General features: G+C 39.1%; 1 protein-coding gene across 2 annotated transcripts in view; it reads right to left on the reverse strand.

The window, feature by feature from the left end:
- Positions 1-22456, reverse strand: part of NRCAM (neuronal cell adhesion molecule) — a 73816-nt gene extending 51360 nt beyond the window's left edge. Inside the window, exon 1 of one of the 2 annotated variants that reach the window (XM_053463090.1) lies at positions 22404-22456. The gene's annotated coding sequence lies outside the window, so the exon portion shown is untranslated. Of the gene's footprint in view, positions 1-7166; positions 7258-22403 lie in introns of those variants that run through there. The other variant, XM_053463091.1, reaches the window with a different exon arrangement.
- Positions 22457-25015: the final 2559 nt, after the last annotated feature.

Raw genomic sequence — 25015 nt, forward strand, 5'->3', positions numbered from 1 at the left:
ATATTAAATAGATATTTTTAAACCCTTCTACTCGTCATTATCTGCAGACATTAAACCCTTCATTAATGCCCGTTAGTTAATTATAAAATTAATGTGTAGTCTTCACATGTTAGGGAGAATCCAACACAGGGAACTACTTTATACTCAGGGCAATCCATGGGAGCAGATGTCGAGCCCCCCCATGTCAGACATATCATGTGAGTATATGCAAGGTATGTATACATTGTGTTTACACCAAATATTGAGGCTTCAAGCGTAAGGGAAGAGAATGTTGCCGATTGGTCAGTAACATCATCAGCATATGACAGTATAAAAAAATCAGATACTTCCTAAAGGCAAGGATTTAGGTTCAAAATGGCTGAAAATTGTGTTAGAAGAACGTTGATATTTTTTGCTCATCAATTTTATTATGAATTTCAGAACCCAAACCACTGCACTCACAGTAAATGTTAGAAATACTCATGGTTATATAAAAATACTCATTTTGATGCAAAGTTTGAAAAGGCTTCTTATTATCTTAGCAACCAACGTGGTGCTCCAGCAGGTTAGAACAGCCCGCTGGTTGCCATTTTCAAACTGCATCAGAATCAGAAGCAACTTGTCTTTCTTTTAAATTAGACATAAATCTTAAAGTGTAACAGTTCCAACATTCAGCATAGCATTCACAAAAGAAGTTAAGATCAACAACTTGTTCCCGAACATTGATGGGAAAAGCTGCAGGGTACTAAGTCCGATGCCTCTCTACTCAGATCTCAGAAGCAATCTCATTGACATGACAAGTAGTAAAAGTGACACTATGAAATTCACAACCTTGCTCACAAACTGTTAAGACGGCATGCTTGAAAGTACTTTCTATGATGTGCTTAATGAGATGCATATCACTTCTCATCCAATCTGAGGAGATGGCCAGCTCCTGTCTGACAACATCTGCTCAACCACTACATGCTAAAAACAAAAAAGAAAAGTGAATTATACTAACTCGTTGAAGCTGACAATCTGTTCCTCTTGATATTTAAGGTTTGAGTATTTTTTTTTTCCAGTTTGAAATATAATTAATATTAGTTTTCATAGACATTAATTTTTTTTTTTTGCAATTTTGTTAACAATTTCTTGTACATAGTAGGAGCCACTGATGAACATTGACCCAAATTTATGTTCAGCAACATTCTCCTGATTACAAACATACCCCACATACATTGAAGGGAATGTTGATTTTGTGATCGTTCCTTATGTAACAATGCACCGGCACACGGGCCATTGCACACAATCAGTTGTCAGGAAGCCAGGGATGCTGGCTTCTGCTGACAGGGGGAGTCCGGGCTGTCAATAGACAACCTGATCTCCCATGCAGAGGCAGGACATCTCCTGTGAAAAACGCATAATGCACAGGTACGTCCTAAAGGTTCTTCTTCCGCTCCACTTTTGGACGTACCTGTATGTCTTTAGGGTAATAAGGGCTACATCCCAAAATGCTGGCTCAGCATCAAAGATATTACCGCGAAATGTTGTTGGATTGAAGGAAATTATAGTCTGATAAATAGAATAAGCGAACATTGCTGCTTTTTAATGCACATTTAGAAAATTAAATTTATTTATGAAATGCTTAGTTACAAGGACACCATTGAATACCTGAAAACCACTGTGATCATGGTATAATTCTGGTATCTTTGGCTTCAAACTGGGTCATGCTAGCTGTCAAATTTGCTATTTATCCTCCATATGAGAAATCTCTTGGTTTCTTCCAAACCACACAACTTGGAACTCTAAAGCAACCTTCCCTACATAAATAGAAATGTGTGCCTATACCTTTCGGGAAGCAGAGAAGATGTCAAGGACAGAAAAGGTAAATGTGAATGGCTTAAAATGAGATATTAAATAAAAATAAAACATTTTGGTAATGTTATATTCAACTATTGTTTTATCTCAGATGCGATAAGTCCCCTCTAAAGCATATCAGGAGTAAACTGCTCAAACTCAGGCATACGGCTTCAGTATTTATACAGAATTCATGTAGGCAGCTGGGTACTAGTTATCTTTAATATTGTTGACAGAAAACCATTACTATCAGCAGGATGATTGTTCCATGCTACCGCTAGTTACAGGTTTGGCCATCTAGATATTAGGGCTGAAACAACTAATCGATAAAATCGATAATAATCGATAATGAAAATCGTTGTCAACGAATTTCATCATCGATTAATCGGATCGATTTTTATCGATTATAAAAAGAGGTTTTTTTCAGAGCAAATGCTCTGAAAAACTCCTCTCCTTATATAATCCGACCTCAAACAGAGATCGGATTATAACACCGGAATCCAGATCCCCCGCAACGCTGCAGGGGACCTGGATTCCCCTCACTGTCCGCCGGTCTCTCACTTCCGTCTCTCTCCCCCTCCCATCTGCCTCCTCCCCCCTCCCATACATCACTCTGCCTCTCTACCCGGCACCGTTACTGACAGGCACTTTCCCTGCAGCTTCATAGAAGCCTCAGTGTAAGTGAAGGTGAGTAACGGAGTCTGTCTGTGCGATGCAGACCCCCACCGGCTGACAGAGAATCATCCTCTCTGCATCGCACAGACAGACTCCGTTACTGCCCTTCACTTACACTGTGGCTTCTATGAAGCTGCAGTGAAAGTGCCTTCAGTAACGGAGCCGGGTAGCGAGGCAGAGCGGTGTATGGTAAGGGGGAGGAGTCAGAGGGGTTTATGGGAGCCACCCTCCAATACACCACTCTGGCTCCTCCCCCTCTCATACGCCACTCTGCCTCTCTACCCGGCTCCCTGGTGTCTTGTCAGAAACGGAGGTTCACAGGAGGCAGAGTGGAGTATGGGAGGGGGGAGGAGGCAAAGTGATGTATGGGAGGGGGAGGAGCCAACGTGATGTATGGGAGGAGGCAGAGTGGAGTATGGGAGGAGCCAGAGTGGAGTATGGGAGGGGAGGAGCCAGAGTGGTGTATGGGAGGAGGCAGAGTAAAGTATGGGAGGGGGAGGAGCCAAAGTGATGTATGGGAGGGGAGGAGGCAGAGTGCTATATGGGAGGGGGAGGAGGCGAAGTGATGTATGGGAGGGGAGGAGCCAAAGTGATGTATGGGCGGGGGAGGAGGCAGAGTGGTGTATGGGAGGGGGGAGGAGGCAGAGTGGAGTATGAATTTTTAGGGCATATAGGGGTATAAGGCATATGGATATTAGGCATATCAGGGGGGCATAAAACAAATCTGGGGGTAAAAGGTATATCAGGGGGCTCAGTTGCATATCACTGGCATATAAGGAGTATAAGGCATATCAGGGGGCACAGTGGAATCTGGCATATAAGAGGTATAAGGCATATATGGGGGCAGAGTGGCAAGCTGGGGGTCAGATGTGCATAACTGGGGGCAGTTTGGTAAATAAAAAAAATTTAAACAAGGCTTTTTTCTCAGTTTTTATTAAATATGAAAAATAGTTAGCATATGAATTAATATTTACTAATAACTTTGTATTAAAACCTAGTTTGAGAAGCACTGTGTTTGGGTTCTTGTAGCTTTTATTATTATGTCAGTAAAATAAGAAGGTGAATAGAGAGAGGCCATTGCAATAAAGAGATGAAAGTGTAAATTGTACATTTATATATTTTTCTTCAATTTAAAATAATGTATTTTTTTATCCGATTAATCGATTAATCGACAAAATAATCGGCCAACTAATCGATTATTAAAATAATCGTTAGTTGCAGCCCTACTAGATATACAGACAGATCACATGAGGGATGTACACAACATGGCAGCCTGCTGCAAGCTGTTTAGCAAGAATTCCAGCTGGTTCTTATAACCAGCTGCTGAGAAGATCTCTACAACTGGCATTTATCCAATGATGATTGTAATCATAGGTCTTTACTATTTGCTATTCAATGTTTCAAAAATACATACCAAATGTGCTCCCATTAACTCCTATGATTTGGTTCAGTTACAAGGACATGATAATTTAAAAAGCAGATAAAAGCTATTAGCGCATATTCTGCCTATTACTACTATATGTTTTGCCACCTCAAACCTGGCCTTGTCATATGTTCAAAATAACCTTATCTCGTATGTGCTTAAACTACCTCATGGTATTATAGCCTCTGCCGCCAATAAAAGCGGCCCTGTCAGTTTCTAAAATCCACCATTTCAGACATATTCTTAGTAATTTAAAATACTCTCTATAAATGTATTAAAAAAAACTGTAGGTCAGCGATATCTACGCCCCAACCCAATATTTTACTATTTTTCCTCCCCTCTGGTTTAAGCTTTAGGGGAAGAGATGAGGATACAGTTAGGTGAGTTCAGAAGCCATTGAACGACCTTGAGATAAGAGTCCATCATATTTGGCATATGTCTAAAAAGTCTGAAATGTCTGTAAAGCTAGTCTAGGGAACATGTTCACTTTAGGTTCAAACTATTCCTTTTTTTAAAAAAAAAATACTTACAAAAAAAAGAAAATTACAAACAAATGTTTGCATTGATTATTTATAGATGGCTTCCAGGAAAGAACACAAATATTATTTATTAAACAAAAAGCGGTAGTATGACAAAAAAAGAGTGGTTCCCACATGAGAGTTTTATGACACATCTAATTAACATGAAATTAACCAATTTCCTTTGTGTAACACTTAACAATCTGTTATGTGTTAAATATTAGCCTGGTTATTTTATAGTGCTGGGCTTGTGAATAGATAAAAGGGTGAAGTGGGGACTGTTATACTGCTCAGCATGTGGAAATTTGGCTGGGGTTGCCAGACATACTCCCTTTTAAGTCCCATGCACTGTGTTCAAGGGAAGTGCTCATGGTGCTTTTTACAAAGTAGGTCTCTTCTTGCGTCTCGCTCATCTCCCTTTGTATCCAGTAACTATACTAGTTTTTGAGTACTGTATGTATATGTATGTAGTAGCCACTGACAAAATGTAATCCAAATCTACTCATATATGCCAGACTGCATTGGACATTCACCATTCAAAAAGGAATTCACATTCACTGTAATCAAGATCATAAAAAAAATATTATGTTGTCATGTATAATTATGCATATCCCAAAATAGCGTTAATGTTGTATTTATAATCTATCAGAGATAAATAAACTAACAGAAAAATGTTCATCCAACAAAGGACTCAAATTGTGTGTTTTCTCAGTTGCTTCTCTGCTGATTGACAAGATGTATACATACACATCTAGCCACTGATAACACATATAGGATAACACACATTTCAAAAAAAAATGACAGACTAGATATACAATAGAATGGATAACAATGAAACCAATTGTACATGTAGAGACTTCTGTGAACAGCCGTTACTGAAAACACGGTAATTTTATATCTCAGTAATGATATCAAGTTTTGGTCTTTCCTCCTGCCATTGTTTGCAAATAATACTATTGGAGATTCCCCAGATGAATTGTTCAAGCGATAGTAGATAAATAAATCTGAGCGTCATCTTTGTGGAGTGATAGTGATCAGTGGGTATGGATTATGAAGTTGGATTTTTTTTGTTGGGAACAGAAGCTTTTGAATGTTATGTTGCAGAAATATAAAATGTCAAATGCGTTGCTGAAAAGCTGCACGTAATAGGATGAATTATATGTAGTTCTTCTGGGAACGCATATCACAAATCACTTTAGCATCACATCCTACTCTGTATGATCATAATAGCTTACAAATGGGATTTAGAAGTCTCTCAAGAATAAAACATAATCAATAAGTAAGCTTTGCTGGATGTGCTGTTTACTGAACATTCTCTATAGCTGTTGGATGAAAAACCTCTGACGCTGAGTCCATGGCCTGAATGACAGATAAGAGGAGACAGTCGGAAAAACAAAGAACCCACAAATGTGTCTAGCTAGAGTAGCATTGCCTCAAATCAGCATTTCTCCTGGGACGGTAAGGTTTAATACTGAGCAGTACACCATATAAAACTGCTGGATCATTTGTCATTGGGAATTGAAGACCAACCTTATTAAACCTATGATATAATAACGTAGGCGTTGTGTTTTTTTCAAAAAGGCTGTAAGGTCAACCTAATCCCTTCTGGGCATAAATATTTGTCATAAATCTTAAATCAGACCATCTGCTTTATAACATGCACTTTCACCCCATATAGCCCATGCCTTAGCAAACCTAATCCTGAACTTAATAATTGTATAATAATGGTAAGAAAACATTTAAGTTAGTAAACATTACACTTATATAACCAATATTTAATGTGAGAAACAAGAATTAAAAAGAGTACATTAAAAAAGTGCATTTTAGCATCAACTGCACCTGCTTGAAACAGACAGAATTTGAATCAGACATGGTGCTAGAACTTAAATTAAAATCAGCATGCAGTTAAACAGAAATGATAGCAATAACACAAAGTAGGCCTATTGCCGATACCACATTTGTTCAGTATGCCACTTAGCAAAAAGCTCATAAAACTCCAGCAAGATAATGTCATCCATTTGAAGTCCTTCAAGAGAGGGCATATGAGATGCCACAGGATGATTGTGAAAGCAGTTCATTTCCCTCAGATGTCTAAACAATATGATGGATTATACCCAAAACAACTGCCTCTTCTTTGCATTTTCCTACTGGAGCTTTCAAAGCCAACGTCCTATTGTTTTTCTGTAAAGGGTTTTGGAAATGAAGGGAGGTCAGCATAAAAGCTACAGATAAATGTAACAGTGAATGCCTTTGGGGGAGTTTTGTGCCTCCTGAAAGCATGTGTCAACACAAGGCCAGAGACAAGATAAGCATTGGTGTATAAGAACTGTAGGAAACCAGCTACAAATGTTACCATCCCTTCCAGTCCCAAACAGTGACAGTAACACAACCAATACCGAAAAAAACAGAACCAGATAGAATTCCTCTAAAAAAAAAATTAATACATAAAAATTACATACCAAGGAATAAATGTTTAATGTTCAGCTTTTACATTGCTAGAGAACATGGAACATGTAAATGGGTGCATATCTGCTCTAAACAAGCAAGATGAACAAAATAGGCAAAAAAGTTACACCATTTAGAGAATAAGCTGACAGCATAAATATCTGAGCTGTTATAGCCTGAGTTAACCCAAAAAAGGAGAAAACTAGCTCAGAGTATTTAGAAACATCAGTCCCCATACACTCTCACATTTAGGTTAGCACAATTAAACAAGCCAAATAATTAGTAATTACCATGTAAAAAGTGATCATTTCTTCATTTCATTTCAGTGGAAAAGCTGGAAACCTGATGAAAGTGAGTCTTCACGTAATCCCTGCTGACAAGACTCTAGCTGATCCCTGCTGTTACCCGAGTGAGAGCAATAACATGCGGGGAAAAGAAAGCTTCCAGCAGCCAATCAGGATGCACTCAGACCTCCCAGGCTTCTCCTACTGATCATTTCATGCTTCATGCTAATACAATAGGGGTTTCACATCTTCTGTGTTTTTATTTAATACAACATATCAAGGGATGCTCGGCTAACAAGATCACATTAGAGAAGACACAATACAAAAATGTATCTGGCTTAAAAAAATGAGGTACTGTTACCAATATTTAAGACTATTCCACCTAGATACATACATAGATAATGCAGTGAGATATAGACATATAGCTTGATATATCTCTTGTGTTGATATCTCTCTTTCATTATGATAATTACTTTAATGGATGATCTCGATCTCTTGACTACGGGCACCTTTCAAATTTTTACAATTGTCCAATGTAGCTTCTGACAGCTGTGTTCCGACATTCTTTTGTGTTGCCAGACTATCACTTTGTAGCTAAGGGAGATGAAACATTTACATTTAACTGGCCAAAAGCTCTACATTTCCAAACCAACTCATTACTACAATCCTTCCTGAAACTATAAGTTTAAGATGCTTGGCTTGAAATTCAACTTCCTTTCCAAATACAAATATTTGGTCACAAAATATAGACTGCTACTGCTAAGTAAATACCAGGTTTAATCAATTCAATGTTGTGTGCTGTGTTTGAGAAACTTAAATGGAAATATTTTGGCTTTCCTCCCATCAACAAATATTTAGATTGGTCTAACAAAATTTAACAAATTACAGAAACCTGAAATAAATATGTTTTTATAAGGAGTCAATGTACTCAACCCTTTTATGGGGTACATTAGAGAGGCGTAACCATAGTCATCAAAAACTTCAGTGAAGCATTATGGTCTTTTTTACAGCTAGAAGCTAGACTGATCTTAATATGACCAGAGATGAACTTTAACTACAAGTACCCAACTCTCAAACATTTGAAATAAGCAACATATAATGCTATCCAACATATGTTGTTATTCTTTTGTTAAATGAGCAACTTGACATATAATAAGGCTGGGGGCGACTAGTTCTTAAGCTACACCAAGCAGGATTGCAATGTATAATAGTATGTCTGTAGGAAAGGGCACTGTCCCAATGACAGCACAATAATGCCTGGGTTTATCCATTATTGCAAAACCAAAAACTCATACACTGCTAATGTAACCAGCACTCACCTACTGAATCATCAGTTTTTCTTCTTTTTTGTACTCAATGCAAACATGACAGCCACCGTTGCTTGTATTTTAAAGGGGGATACTGTGATTATCAGCTTGTTTGAAGTTGACGAAGCGGACCTGTGCCTTTTAGATGAGCAAATACTACAGAGCATAGGCAACTTGTACAGCTTGTATAGGGTGGCACAGATAAAGGAATCAGGCCCTTCTGATTATACTGCTTGATTGACCAAGTCTAATCAGAATTATTTCTGCACACTGCTTCACTACGGCAGCAGACCTATTAAACACTTACTGCTTCTAGAGATCCACTCCTTCGGAGCCTCCTGCTGAGATTTATTGCTCCTAAAAACACTAGCTCTCCAGAAGCCTACTCAAAACACAAAAAAATAGAATCTACACATTCAACAGATGTGTCAAAACCAAAGTGAAATGTTTCACTTTATGGCCATCATGACAGTTATCATAACAAAACATTCTCTTTAAGGATAAAAACATTTCTATAAAGCCAATTTATCTGAAATAAAAGAATGTCAACAAGAATTTGCCCTAAGAATCAGAATGAAATAATGGTGTGTAAGAAGAAATTGTACACACTTTTTTTGCAGGAAGGGGAAGGAATAATATTTTCTTTCTTACAGTATGAAAGGCTTGGCTTGTGCAGAGCTTGCACCAGTCAGCTCACCTGCCCCTAGTTGATAGCGATAATGTACCCCAATCACTCATTCCACCTGTACCAAAGTTCCTTAACATCAGTCTTCACATTCTCAAAACAAGCCTTAAGGATCCCTTTACATAAAAACTGGAGAAGGGTCTTAGTGTTTCAGACAGACACACCTGCAATAGAAAGTGACATGTGCTAACATGAGTGGGTCCTCTTTTTTAACCTAATTCAAGACGAACCAGAAAAGTCTTAAATTAAAAGGTCGGCCTGTTAAATGTAATTGAGGGCATCACCAATGAATTGTTTATGATTAATCCCTTTGGTATCAACTTATTGGTAGCTGAATTAGCCAAGAGGCATATCAGTCCAATGAAACAGCTGAACAGATAAAAGCAGCTATGTATATCTGGCCCACCCTGTACAGAAAACCCATATGTAAAAACCTTATTTCCTTTTTTGTGGCAGAATTTGCATTGGCAATGAAGCACCACCCATTGAATTACATATAATCTAATTCTTTAGACCTTTTATTTTATTTTTGTCAGTAAGAATGAAATGACTGATAATTTTGTAAAAATAATTACTTCTCCGTCAACCACTTCCTGGGAATTAACCACAGTAGGCTTTGTTAGGTAATTGTATTTCTCCACGAATGACACAATAGGAAACAGTCAGAGCTGATCCAGTTTGATTTTTAAAGGTCAAGTGAAGCAGTTTCAGATAACATCTGGGAGCTGCATGGCAATTAGTTTGTTGAAGCTAAGAGTTATGTCATGTAATGGTTTCGAAATTTGTTGCATTCTTGGTTTAACACGCTGGCCCTCCTTAAGATTTTTTCTCATAATGTTAAAAAGATGAGCTAGGCGTTCTTTCCCCTTTTTACATATAAGATCCCAAATAAGTTGTTTTTTCCTGATAAACAACATGCTTGCAAACTAAAATACAACTGTGAACAGCTAATGTAAACTATTAATAGCATTTAACCTTTTAACGCGAAACATCTTTCCATTCTGTAGTCCATTTCAATTTTTGTAGTGTCCCGCTTGCAATTCTTTGGGTTTGCCCCTTCCTTGCCCCACCTATATTCTGTGCATGATATATACTCGCCACATGTCAGCCCAAACTCTTATGCCATTGATTTGTGGAACAATATATTCTGAAAGTGAAGTAAGGTGAAGTTTAAGTAAGGTTAATTTATGGATACTACCAATAGCTTGTGCTTTGTTTGTCACAGTAATTGGTTTGGATATATATGTACTGTAAAAGTTCACCTTACGGAAGCTGAGATAGGTAGCAGTCTGTGGCAGGGCCAGCATTATTGATTTTCTGTCCACCTTACAAATGGCTCCTGAACAAGAATCACAAGCTAAGCCAGGGCTTGACAAATTTGTTGTGAATCTAGGCGCCAGGTAAAAAAGTTAGGAGCCAGGATTTTTTTAAACTAAGAGTCAGGAGTGATCTGATCATCATCAGCCCACTTACTAAACTCACAGCATTTGACCTGGAAGCACCCTGGACTTTCAGGTCAGTGCTGTTTTTTTTTTTTAACCCTTTCAATGCTGATGTTCCATTGGAGCACAGCATTGACTGATATTTAGTCCCCACAAGCTTGTGGGGACAAATGTTAACCCCTGCAATGCCACGAATGTGTCATACACAATTGTGGCATTGAAGGGGTTAACGCTGCACTGTCGCTCTCAGGGAGCGATCAGGCAGCAAGGGGGTGACTCACGGGGAGACCTAAGAACCCTCTCCCCTGTCCCTGAAGCTGCCTCTGGCAGCTGGCACTCAAATTGCTGGTCTATAGACCAGCCATTGCAGAGGGAGTCTCTTTGATGACTGCTGTAGGCTTCTATGCCTACAGGAGTCATCACAGGGCTTGTGGGGGCTTGTTTTTGCTGTTGCTGGTCTGCCTGGCAGACCACCAGCAGCAGAGCCCCGTACAAAACGGTCGCGGCATTGAAGGGGTTAACGCTGCACTGTTGCTCTCATGGAGCGATCAGGCAGCAGGGGGGTGTTGTGTCAGGTCCCCACACATGTGTGGGGACCCAATCAACACACAACCCCCTTCTCTGAAGCTGCCTGTGGCAGCTGAAAACACGATTGCTGGTTTTGCAGCAACTGCGTTTTCAGCCTACAGGCACACTCCGTGGGAGTGATCTCAGGCTCGGGGGGCGGGCTCTGAGTGGCTGTGCTGTCTGGGGCAGACAGCAGCAGCAAGCGCCCCCGTGTGGTGACTCAGCCTCTTACATCCACAATTTTTTCTGGATGTAAGAGGCTGACAAAACCTAGGCGCCAGGACAAAATTCTCTGTCGCCATGGCGACCTGGCGCCTGGGATTTGTCGAGCCCTGAGCTAAGCAACACTTCAGAGGAGTATAGTTCATGGGAAAGAATAATCAAACATAATATTGTAAAACTATGGTATACATATAAGGTATGGTTATAATAAGCACACATAGCTTATTTTAATATAAACACAATTTGTTCAGGGCCAAACTGGGAATAAGGAGGCAGCGTACTTTAAGGCAGATGGCTGCCTAATCACGGAAACAGGACTGACCTCTAGATATGACAGGGCCAACTTTATGTTCTCATGGTCACATAGCATGCAACTTGGCATATCCAACCAGTGGGTGAAGTGGTAGATCCTGTCGTCCCTCCATACGCACCTGAAGTGGCCAGTCCAGGCCTGGGTTTGTATATAGAACATAGATGTAAAATGTAGGATTTGGAAAGTGACACATGCTACAAATCTGGGGTTGCAGAGAGTACATGAGACATATGGATTTAACAAAAGAAACCTGGCTAGTAGCATTTGTTTGATTAACTTGCCATGAACAAACCAAATGTATTTGCTTTAACACACTGCTAGCTTTTATTCAGAAACAAAGTGTTAATCTGAAAACCAGCCTTGTTTTACATTCAAAGATGCATTATATTATTATTCACTAAGATTCTGTCACCTGCCTTTTCTACCCAAAGCTGTATCACCTAGAGGGCAGGCTCAGTGGGTGCTTGGGTCCTGGGGTACCGGAAGAGCTAGAACACAATGAATTATTAATAGAACTGCCAAATTAAATATGTTCTGCAAAAACAATGATTTAGGTTTCTTAGTGTCAGCCGGCATTCCCCTGTTCCTTAAGATCCAGTGTTTAGCAGTCACCTTATAATCAAGGTTGCCTGTCTGAACAAATACAATAGATGGCTAGCAGCATTGTCTATGTACTCCAGAGTATTCAATTACATCTTCTCTGGTCTCACCAGTAGAAACATTCCAGATACTAATGCACTCGGATCAGCCAGTATAGGTGACATCTGCCAATATTACTCAATTGACTCATCCTGCTTTTAAAAAACCCACAAAACTAGCAAATCTGGCAACTGCGGTACAGAGATTTTATGATGCATTTTAGAATATTCCAACGCAGACATTGCACAGCAATCTTAAAGGTTAAGAGGTTTAAGAAGGCTTCAAAAGCATTGGATGAGAAGAAGAGAATGCCAGGAAACAAAATGTCATTCTGGTTTTGCCGTAGAGCTTAGCTTTCCTTAAGTGAAATAAACCATTGCATTTAAAACAAATGGTTTTGATTTCGCTGACCAAACGCAAACTTTACCTTATAGAATGAATGTACGCCACAGTGTATATTTAAACATATGTTGATGACAGGCCTGTATATATATAATACAGCTGTACTCGTGCTATTTGCTTTTTCCCCATTATCAACAGTGTATACGCTAAAGATGTACATATAGACGTTTTCACAAGGTTTCTTTCACAGCATATAATAAAACCATGGAAACCAGAAAGGAGAGAATTGCTGTTTACCGTGCCAAGTTGTTAATCTATAATCATAGTCAATCCATGAGCAATGCACACTAACAAGCAGAACAACTAAATTACTGCATTTCAACGAAATAACCTCATTTTAGGAAAGTACAGCATTGTCGGAATGTAATCTCAGAGGCGTCAGACACAAAAACACATTTTTATAGGAAACAACGTTAGCTTTCCATAAGAAGTTTTGTACGTCTTTTTATCAGCAATCAATAAATTATCCATGCTGCACTTTGCTTCCGCTTATGACAAAAACTGCTCACGGAGTGCAAAAATACAAAAGCTGCTCAGATTATAACTAATGCTTTTTGGGGCAGGAACCTTTTTTCCCTGAACGTATTCATACTTACGTACTGATCAATAAGGTGTATTGGACTACTGTACTTATTTTATGACTACATTGTACATCCTCTTTATTATACTGTAAACTGTAAAGCACTAAGTACATCTGTTTAATGGTAACTAAAGAAAAAAATCAACATGCAAAAATATACATAAATATCAGCAGCCCCATATAAATCTCCAATTGTAATCCTGCACTACCTGATCTAGATTTTCTAGGTTTTTGTATCACCTGTACTTTATCTTAAGGTATTTGTCTCAACAACTACATTACACAACGCTTGGTTTACTTATGTGCCATTGTGATTTCTGGCCTTTAAGAAACTTCACACATTGCCAGGTTTTATTGCATGTTTTCTTTCCATTTGGCTTAAGACTATTCCACCTGCCCAAGTAAGTAAAATAGATGTGCTGTAAAAGCATGCCCTATTCTAAATGAACTTAATATCAAGAGGTAACAATATTTTCCATCGGGTTGAATGCCCATTTACATTGTGTTGCACTTTTCTTTGCGGGCATTAGGTGTGTGGATATGATGTTTCCTGTACATATCAGCACCCGTTTGGAATGACTTATGTTTTCCATAAGGGCGCCAGCTCATTTTTTCCCCCAAAAGCATTTATTTATGAGCCCTTTCAGGAAGATCCCAGCTGTACATTGCCTTGAAATTAGGAACATTTCATCTTGATTTATGTCAGAGTTTTCATTCTATTGTTTAGTAATACATACTTGTAAAATAAATTGAGGAAATTCAATTTTCAATGGCAAAGATAAGAGAGGATTCCACTGCCTCTGGGCTATACGGCTCAGCTGCATGGTATTTAGGGGTTTTATTGGCATGAAATCCTTGACAAAATGGCTTCCCATGAAATATGAGATTGTGAACCACAGAAGAACATTCATGTTCAAAATAAAGAAGCCATTTATTTTAAACTTGAAGACACTTTTAGTAATTGCAATGAATGGTTTTGGTCTTAGGAACTTGGATCTGCCTTGCCCAAAATCATCATTACTCTAATGTATATTACTTGCAGATGCCGGTTGAAAAGAATAATTTTTTATTAACTGATTAAGATCATTGCCTATAAAAAAGTTAAACATTCTTACTACCACCTTTGCTTTTAAATAACTCCTTCAGGCTATGGTTCTGTGTGCTAATTTCAGCCAAGCTCATCACTATGCTCAGAGCTTCACATCCAGTGTAAAGTCCCAAAACAAACTACGCCAAGTATCCTGTGACAAGTGTATCGCAACAAACGTATCCCTACTTAACATACACTAGATAGCAGTGGTGCCATCGACTAGGAGATCAACATTAAGATTAAATCCTAAAGATAGATGAACACATATAATGTAATATTTACAATAGAGCAAGCTAGCTGTGGTGTCGATACCAAAAGCATTTCCTCCTATGAAAGCATTGTTTAAGGGCCTTTCCTTATCGTTATGTTCCGGATATATTAGAGGCATTTTTAATTGATCAAAAATAACGCTGAATCAACAGGATAATCCCTAATGGCCTAAATTGTAAATGGTCTTTCCCGTGTATAGATACTAAAAGCTTTATATGAAAAGGTACACAAACAAAGCACTTGGTCAGTTTATTGTTATACATTATTCATAAAGACTTAAAGACATTGAAAGTATCATACAATGAGAATATTAAGCAATCTTTAACACCACAAGGTTAAAGCACAAATGAAAAAGTCAATGCTTTAAGTGGCTTAACTAAATGAAATCAGTCACATTAGATGAAGTGTCTGACTATATCCACTTTGGAATGGATGGCGCCATATTGAGATATCAAGGCCCATATTGAGTCACTAAGAACATGCCAATGGAAAGTAATCTAATATGCTCCCAGGTAAAGTATATAACTGAGCTCAACAACACCCTCCAAGGTTTTTGCAGGACAAGGGGGTAAAACTGGTCAGGGCTGTCATTGTGAATCCACACCCTAGGCTTTCCCGCGGGGGGTGGTGAAGCCCATTATGTGACCCTGCCTTTATGTGACGCTGCCTCTCAGCAGCCTCTTCACCGCGCCTTCACAGAAGAGCGTAGGGTGCCAGATTCATGATGGCGGAGGATAGGCAGCAGTATGGCAGATCTCCAAGTGGTGAGAGGGTTTAATTCAGAGTTGTCACGGGAAAGCTCTTTCAATTTAAGGATTGCTGGGTCAGTCTGGAACATGTGATCATCCTAATATAGCTAAATTTGTTAGATGATACATTTCATAGTGCCAAAATGGAAAATTTGTTGAGCCAAACAAACCTATAGGACAGGGGTCTCTCTTTAGCTACCAAATAAGTAAAAGAAGGTGCACCTTATTAAGTGAACCATATTTGTGTCAGGTGTGTTTTTTTTCTCACCATGGTTCAATGTATTCTCTATGCTTCAAGTTCTTCCACCATACCATTTTCTAATGACAGGTGTATGAATCTGCACCATTGTGTAATCTATACAATAAACAAAAAGCTTGGGTCAGCCCCTATGGGAGGCAGGAGAACAGTGGGGTCAGGTAACCTCACATGTGAGAAGGGTCCAAGACAGACTCCAGGTAAGTATATGAGTAAGTGAGATAGCATTTGTGTCAGTGTATGTGTATATCAAACCTTTTCTGATTCTTGAACAAAACAAATCCATAGAACTAAATTGAATGTTAGCCTTTTCAATAGTATAACTTTAAATGGGAATGGGTGGCGCTAAGTAATCCTGCACATAGAAACGCTCTGCAGACTATGGGGAGGCAGAAATTAACTTCACATTAAAGGCACAGTTCTGTTCAAAATAATCACAAGACTATTCCTTTAAAAGTTACTCCACCTTTGGACTGTTCACTATTTCCCACATTATTTACCACTTCATGACCAAGGGCTTTACTCCACTAAGTGACCGGAGATTTTTTGCTATTTTTAGCATTCCTTTGTTCAACCATGATTCCCCGTTTCCATGTTTAGTGTATCCACACAAATTACCAGTACCTGACTTAGCTGTGTGCTACTGGCCAAGGAGGATACTGCACCATCTATCTCCATTTGGGGCTGCCCACTGAAAACACTCAGGGCTATAAAGTGGATATAAAAAGTCTATACACCCCTGTTAAAATCCCAGGTTCTTGTGATGTTAAAAAATAAAGATAAATCATGTCAGAACTTTTTCCACCTTTAATGTGACCTATAACGTGAACAATTCAATTGCAAAACAAACTGAAATCTGTGTGTACACCCTCTTATAACTGGGACTGGCTGTGTTCAGAATAAACCAATCACATTTAAACTCGTGTTAAATAGAAGTCATTACACACCTGCCATCATTTAAAGCAACTCTGATTAATCACAAATAAAGTTCAGCTGTTTTTGTAGGATTTAACTGACATTTGCTTAGTTGCATCTCAGAGAGAAAGCCATGGTCTGCAGAGAGCTTCCAAAGCATCGGAGGGACACGACAACGACCCAAAGCACACAACCAAATCCACAAAAGCATGGCTTCACCAGAAGAAGATTAACATTTTGGAATGGCCCAGCCAGAGCCCAGACCTAAATCCAACTGAACATCTGTGGGGGGATCTGAACAGGGCTGTGCACAGGAGATATCCTCGCAATCTGACAGATTTGGAGCGCTTTTGCAAAGAAGAGCGGGCAAATATTGCCACGTCAAGATGTGCCATGCTAATTGACTTCCACCCAAAAAGACTGATTGCTGTAATAAAACCAAAAGGTGCTTCAACAAAGTATTAGTTTAAGGGTGTGCACACTTGTGCAACCAGGTTATTGTGAGTATTTTGAGTATCCACTATTTATATATATGTAATGCTAATAAGGAGAAAATATATTTCTTATTTAGGAAGTTCTGCTGTATTTGCTTTTACTATCTCACTATAATTTGTGTTTTTGTGTGGCAGAATTTGCATTGCCTGAAGCACCGTGCATACTGTAAAAGCCTTGAGGTGTGACTGGAGGCATTTATAAATAATAATGTTCATGTTCCACCACACATTGCTTTATGTTCTGTTTTTGCTAGGGCCCAGAGTGGGACAGTGTGATGCCACTATGGGCCACAATGAAAAACAAGAGCAGATGCATGGCCTCAAAATCACCCTCTGCACAGTTACAGGGGAGTAAAATGCAAAGTTCACAAACATCATAACACTGACCAACTCTGTGAAATGAACCATTTTAACAAAAGGTCATATCAAATACATATGGAAAATACAATATTACCATACAGCATACACACATCATCACTTAGTAATGGAAGATCATTTACCCTATAATTTAGCTACTAAAACCAATAAATTACTTCTATCACATCCCCAAAGGACTTAGTGGTAATGTACACAATGGGAATGTACATTGAGGAATCCAATACCGTGCATGGACACTCAAGGTCCCTGTATTGTTGGTGGCCACCTCTGTCCAACCTAGAGAGATGATAAGCACCACAAAGTGGTAATCGGATGTCCAAACCTTACTTTTAATATAAGTATGTTGTGTTTAACTAAACCACACACACACACACACACTCACTCAAACATACATGCACACAATGTATTTACTGTTGCAATGATGACCTCAAAGACTGTTAAATAGTTGCATCTATCTGAGAAGGAAAAGTAACATATATATATATATATACCATATTTTCCGGCGTATAAGACGACTGGGCGTATAAGACGACCCCCAACTTTTCCAGTTCAAATATAGAGTTTGGGCTATACTCGCCGTATAAGACTACCCCTCTACCCAGTATACAACAACCAGCCAATCACGGCAAGCGATGTACCTTACCGGTGATTGGCTGGTTGTCGTATACAAAGCCTGCTTGTATTGGGTGGGTCAGCTCTCCCTAACATATGCCTGTCCACACACACATGTATAGACATACAATGCCCTCACACACCCCTTCCTTTACACACATATACACGTACACACCAGCTTACAAACACACATATACACATACACTGCCCTTACACAGACATATACATACATACACTGCCCTTACACACACACACATATATATATCTACACATACTAACATACGCCTGTCCATACATACACATTTATACACTGCCCTCACCACACACCCCTGCCTTTTCACACACACACACACACACACACACACACACACACAATCATATATATATACACACACCAGCTTACAAACATACAAATACCTACACTGCTCTTACACACACCTGACCATACACATACACTGACCTTACACACACATATATACACATACACTGCACTCACACCCCTTTCTCCCCATCTCTTACCTTTCTCACCTTCTATCTTCCATCCAGTTGTGGGAGCGGGAGGTCTGTCATTTCAGACCTCTGCTTTACTGCTCCCTCATCACTACGTGCCGGCAATTGATGTCGAGCGCCGGGATATGATCTCATCCCCGTGCTCGGCATCAATAGTCAGCGCATAGTGATGAGGGAGCACGGAAGCCGAGGTCTGAAGTGCCAGATCTCGAGCCCCCTAATGTTGGGCTAGTTAGAGGGAGCTCGTGATCTCCACAACCAGCCCTGCTCATCGGGCACCCGCTGATCAGGGCTAGTTTGGGAGATCACGATCTTGCACCTACCTCGGCCCGGCCCTGAAGACCGGCCCAGGGGAGGCGGCTTCTCCGCTTGCCCCTCCCCTAGAGATACGTGGCTTTGTGAGGAATCGTGATTCTCCGGCTCGGTAAGTTTCAGTACCCGGCGTATAAGACGACCCCCGACTTTTGGGAAGATTTTCACGGGTTAAAAAGTCATCTTATACGCCGGAAAATACGGTATATATGGGTGAGCCCAGACAAACAAAACATCTTTTAATGTCTGGGCTATTATGTCTATGAATAAAAGACAGTTAAAGAGGTTACAATAGTTATAACAAACAATACATGCATGCTGAGTCTGGTACAATATGCCGATTGGCTTTACATTTAACTCTAAATGTGCGTTAATTTGGAAGAGAGGTTCATATTTAGGAATAGAATTGACATTTTTATATTTAGGTTATTACAAGCCTGTTTAATTGCCAACAAAAACATACATATTTAGTTTACTTTCAGATGTCCTCATTTTTACAGTATGCTTAAAAGCCACAGATCTCTTCAACTGAAATATCACAACACCACAGCTGCAACTGCAAACAAGCTACATTTTGGTTTAGTTGCTGGCGTAAGGACAACAGACTACAAAATGCTGAGGCTGAGATTGCGCTGGGCAAAACAGACAAAAAATCTTTATCTAAGCAAGTTTTACTATGACATGGTTAGGCTAAATGGTCTGACCAAAACAAGAATGAAGAGTTAAAGGGTGGCCCATAGGCATTCTTTTTTTATGGTCTATACCGGTTATATTGCGACAATGTGCCTTTACTTGTATGTTTTATGGAATGGGAATGCTCATGTTTGGATTACATCTACGACTCAATGTCAAGAACTATGATCTCCTTAAATGAAGCATGGAAAAGATTTGAAACTCAAAAAGGAATGGAGTCATTATTTCAATGAGGGTCAGTGCTTTCAAATGCAAGTGGGTAAACAATGAGGTTTTATGCATCCATAAACGTCTTCAAAAATGCAACTACAAAAGGGAACATTCCCATACACTCTGCAAAAGGGAAGCCCCTTTGATTTTCTGCCCAAAATCCTGTTTACTTGTAAATTATTTGAATCTGACAATATGCAATTTAGCAGGTCATCGGATGAATAGAGCAAGAAAAAGACTTCACTAACTTTATGACCACCTGCAGTCTCCTATTAATTACCACAGCCTCACATGTCATAAAAACACTGGCCTGGTCGCTGTGTAAAGGGCACTTGAACATCCACAATAAAGTTTGAAATACCTAGTACGGATTTTCAGATATATGCAAGACTTTTATTATCCACGTGCAAGAAGGTAGACAGCAGCATCACTGCCTATGCTCGATGAGCTTGACTTCACTCAATGAGACTGATCTGAAAAGTCACCTAAACATTTATTATGAATAAATGTTCTGATATATTAATATATTGATCTAACCAAGGAAATGTAATCACCAAGTCTTGTCCAGTCACCAGTGAATTTATCATTTTTTTAATTCACAAAACACAAAGAATAATAAGACGTGCATTTTTGTTAATAACTGCTAAAGGATTAAGGACTTATTTTCAATTATTTTGGAAGCATGATCACCAGAGTGTCTGTGTCCAATACGGTTCAACTCAGCATTAATACAAGTATAATTGTTTGTCACTTGAATGCCACTGTTGTCTGTGATGGATATGCATTATGAAGAAATCATTTGTGACGGAGGTTTATCTAGAGAGATTTATTTTTATTCAAGATGGATATACATTTCTTTTGTGGGTAATGTTAGACAGATAACCAGACAGATATGTCTATCTTGGGATAGCTGTATTAGTCCAGTGGTGGAAAAAACCTACTTCACGAATATTTATGCTGCTTACTTTTGAACGTTCCAATGAGTGTGCATTATGTCTTATCAAAGAGACAGTTCTACCCTGTTGGTAAAGGCACGTGGTACATTTGGCAGTGAATGAACAGCAAACAAGAAGGTTTTTCAAATTCCTATGTCTAACAGCAAAGCATTTGTGGTCCAAGGCATTATTTAGTCCACAGGGAGCGTCATTTAACTATAGGTAGAGAGTTATTTAATTAACATGCTTTCAGACATTTACACCTGTGAATGTATTTAAACTATATATTTAAACTTGTTTAACGTTGCACATTGTGCAGACTTGAATTATGGTGCAAAAACAAGAAAAATATATTTTAACTAATGATGGAAATTTGATTTGTATTTTCACAAGGACTACAGAAAGCCCTTTCTTTATTAGCATGTCTATTAGTAAAACAATTTAATCACACTGTGCAGGTAGAAGCACAGTTTGTCATGCCAGGATTTAAATCCGTAGCCTATTTATACATGTCCAATTGATTATATATAATCAGTGTGACGAAAGCTTTTTATTCTTGACACAATGAATATCTGGTAAACTGATCCCTGAGTCATGACCTTTTTTCTGCAGAGAAACATTCTAGCACTCAAGCCCCTTGCAGGTGAAAAGCAAAGGTTGGTTGAGTGAACCAGCCAAACTGTGTGTTCTTTAGGGTATGTTCCGTGAAACAAAACAGATTACACAATCTTTCCACTTTCCACACTGTTCTGGAGAGACTGTAGCTTGTTAGATGCTTATCAATTAGACTTGGGCACTAACAAGTGTTCGTCACGTGTTCTTTTCCCATAAATATTCGTGTACGTTCTTAGTGTTTGTTTTTTTTCTTTTTTTTTTTTTTTGCTGGTTTTCAAGCAGGGGTTAATACGGGTAAAAGCGGCAGGGGCCTCCTCTGGCATCAACCAATGAAGGGCAGCTGCTCTTCGTTGGTTGATGCCAAACGAGCCCCCCTGCGGCGACCAATAAAGTCACTCTTACGGACCTTTAACTCCTAGTGTCGAAGCCATTAGTCTCCCCCAGGCCAAGTTGCTCCGAGGTGTACTTTGCCCTGCCCTTTGACAGGGGGATTCAGATCCCCGTTCTCAAGGCCAAGTTGCTCAGAGTGGTTGCCTCAGACTCATACAACCGTTCTGAGCAACTTGGCCACGGAGGAATGGGGATTTGAGTTCCCCTGGCAAATGGCACAAGAAGGTGCCTTCGCCTCAGAAGAAGCAACTTCGCCTCAGAAGCGACCGATGGCTTTGGCGCCAGGATTTTAATTTTAAAGGTCCGTAACAGCAACTCTATTGGTCCCCGGCAAGGGTCTCCTCTGGCATCAACCAATGAAGGGCAGCTGCCCTTACATACAAATTTGTATAAAACTGATTATGCATTTCCATTACATATAACAATTCCTAATCTCTTTCTAGCAGTGGTTGGCTATGTGGTTGATATGTCTTATATTTTCTAAAAAAACAAAACTGCATAGTAAACATGGAATTTGACGGCAGATAAGAACAGTCGTGTCCATCCAGTTTGCCCATTTTGTCTGACAGAGACTCAGACCTAAATCAGTCCAATAAAAAATAAGCCAAAGGGTTATCATAAACACAATAAACCACATAGTATTAAAAATATACTTACAAACGCCAATGACTTTCTCAAAGCAAACTGGAGAATGCTGCTGACATACACAATGTTGGACCTGCAAAATACAGGAGTTTTTAAACTGCGCATTTCACTTTTACATTTTGAAAGAAATGTAACAAACAGATGTTCATTTTTTGAGCCTCTTGCACCCACTGTGCTGCTGAAACGTCATTGTGAGGTTACTGGTCATTTAACTCACTTCCTGCTACTAACCACAATGCAACAGGCTATGCTTCATATAATATTTCCTATTAGAGACACACATCACATGTATGTTATAACATGCAAGGCAGAATGACCATGAGTCTCGAGGAACCAAAGGGGCTAATAAAGTGTATTATACAGTGCAGCAATGGGTTTAATGTTTTCCTGCGTCTCCATTTACACAGCAGTTTGATTATTCTCCTATAAGTGGAGTAGTCCACTATGAAGGCAGTTAAAATGAGAATTGCAATGTCTCAAAAATGTGGCTATATTTTAATTATTAACAAACACCAAAAAGAACCCATGTACATTTTTTAATATACACAAGAAATGCTATTATGTCTCAAGTTCCCATAACTGCAGGGGTGTCCAACCTGCGGCCCTCCAGCTGCTGCGGGACTACATCTCCCATACTCCTCAGCCAGCCCTTAGCTGAAAGAGCATTATGGGAGATGTAGTCCTGCAGCAGCTGGAGGACCGCAGGTTGGACACCCCTGCCATACTGCATGTGCCAATAATATGGAACAACTACCACAAAATGAAAGAACATCAAATATTTCCATCAGGTCTCCTTCTAGTGACACACAAGTAGTCAATTGTAATGACTGACCCAAACTGGTTGCCCTTTCTGAATAAACAGAATATTGAGTAGGGCCCAGTGTGGTACTCTGAAACACATATACCCCATGCTCTATTTAGAGCAGGTTTCTCTATTTAAAGCGGGTTTCTCAATCAAACATAGTACATATAGCAGGTCAAAGCACATATAGCTTTATTGCCCTTTATAGTATTTTTTCTTCAAAGTTCTGGGTTTTATTTCAACTTCAGGAATAAAGATATAAATGCAATTTCTCTGCTTACATTTAAGCAGAGACAAAACCCAATTTCACATACATGCTTTCACCCATGGAGGGTAGGACTTAAGTCAATCTCCTTGACAACAAGATGGACTTAGTAGTCACGATAATTAAACTTTGTGTGTATCAGTAAAGTGCTAAGCGTCCAACAGTACTAAGCACGGATGCATATTCATCCTGAATCAGGAAAATTCAAATCATTTGAGGAGGTCACGCAAAATCAAGCTGATGTTTCCAGCATGTTGGCTTCAAGTTGATTTTATGAAGAATTGGTGGCACTGAAAAAGGATCTTGCTTTATCTTGTCTCTTTTCATTTGAAATCCAGTTGTATTTTTGGCACTGCTGTCATACTGTGTCAATTTATTTGAGCTGAGCAATATCACTCTCTGCCAAGATTCTTGGTAATCTACCTTACAGATAGCCAGAAGTCTGGTCAGAACTTTGTTATATGTTTCAGATCTATGTACGGTATTCTAAACTCAATGGTCTAATTAGTGGTTATGATCTGCAGTCACAAATTAATAAAATGCTTCCTGTAACTCATAACATGTGATATATTCCATTAAAAACATAGCATATTGAATGTTATTTAATAAAAATGTATCCAACTGTAGCATCACAATTAGTTTATGTACATAAAATAGATGTTTTGGAATGTGCCATTTTTGCCAGCATTTTCATTTTGTATACGCAAGTACAGCAAGAGTCTGAATTTTTTTCTTCATATCATAATAAAAGGCTATTATCTTTAAAAAATACTAGTATTGTATTATATATTAATATTAATTCTTTCTCAACCTCTCAATTCTACCTTACACAGCACAAGTACTCTTCTACGTATGATTTATTCAGGACACTGAGGCCTGAGAGGGATCAAAGTGCCTCTTTTTTTCCCAGCCGCTTGCTGCACTTAATTATGTGGCTATCTTAGGCCTTGACCTTTTCAGCTTCTCCACAATCATCTCAGTATTGCTTTAAGGATCCTGAATATAAGACAAGCCTAAGGACCAATTAAGGTTTGAGGTTTTTACAACAGAAATAAACAAGCAGGCAAGATAGGCTGAATAGTTCTTATCTGTTAAATTCTAAGTTCGTCCAACAAAACGAGACATGCTTTAAAGATATCTTAGTACTCAGTAAAACATCACGACCCATGTCATTATCACAGATTTGCTGTGGCCCTGCTGGTTGAGGCATATGGACCGGCATTGAATATGACCATAAAAGCCCAATTAAATATATACACACAAACTGCTTTCCATATATTTAGGAAGGCAAGTATCTCCCTTCCAATGCCCACACTATTAGATGTCTGACACTGTTAATTTAGCCCTGCGGGTGCCAAACACATAAAGAACAGTTCAATACATGCTGGAACTATATTCTATAGTTACTTTATATGTTGCAACACCAAGACTACAGATCTCTTTAAATGGCAATAGACAGGCTACAGAGAAATCCAATGAATATCAGTGATATTTATCTTCTTCTGACTTCTTCTCCTGACCTGGAAGCTTCCTAGAGCTTGGAAGACTGCAGCAATG

The sequence above is a fragment of the Spea bombifrons genome, chromosome 4 (assembly GCF_027358695.1).
Source record: "Spea bombifrons isolate aSpeBom1 chromosome 4, aSpeBom1.2.pri, whole genome shotgun sequence".
NCBI lineage: Eukaryota > Metazoa > Chordata > Amphibia > Anura > Pelobatidae > Spea > Spea bombifrons.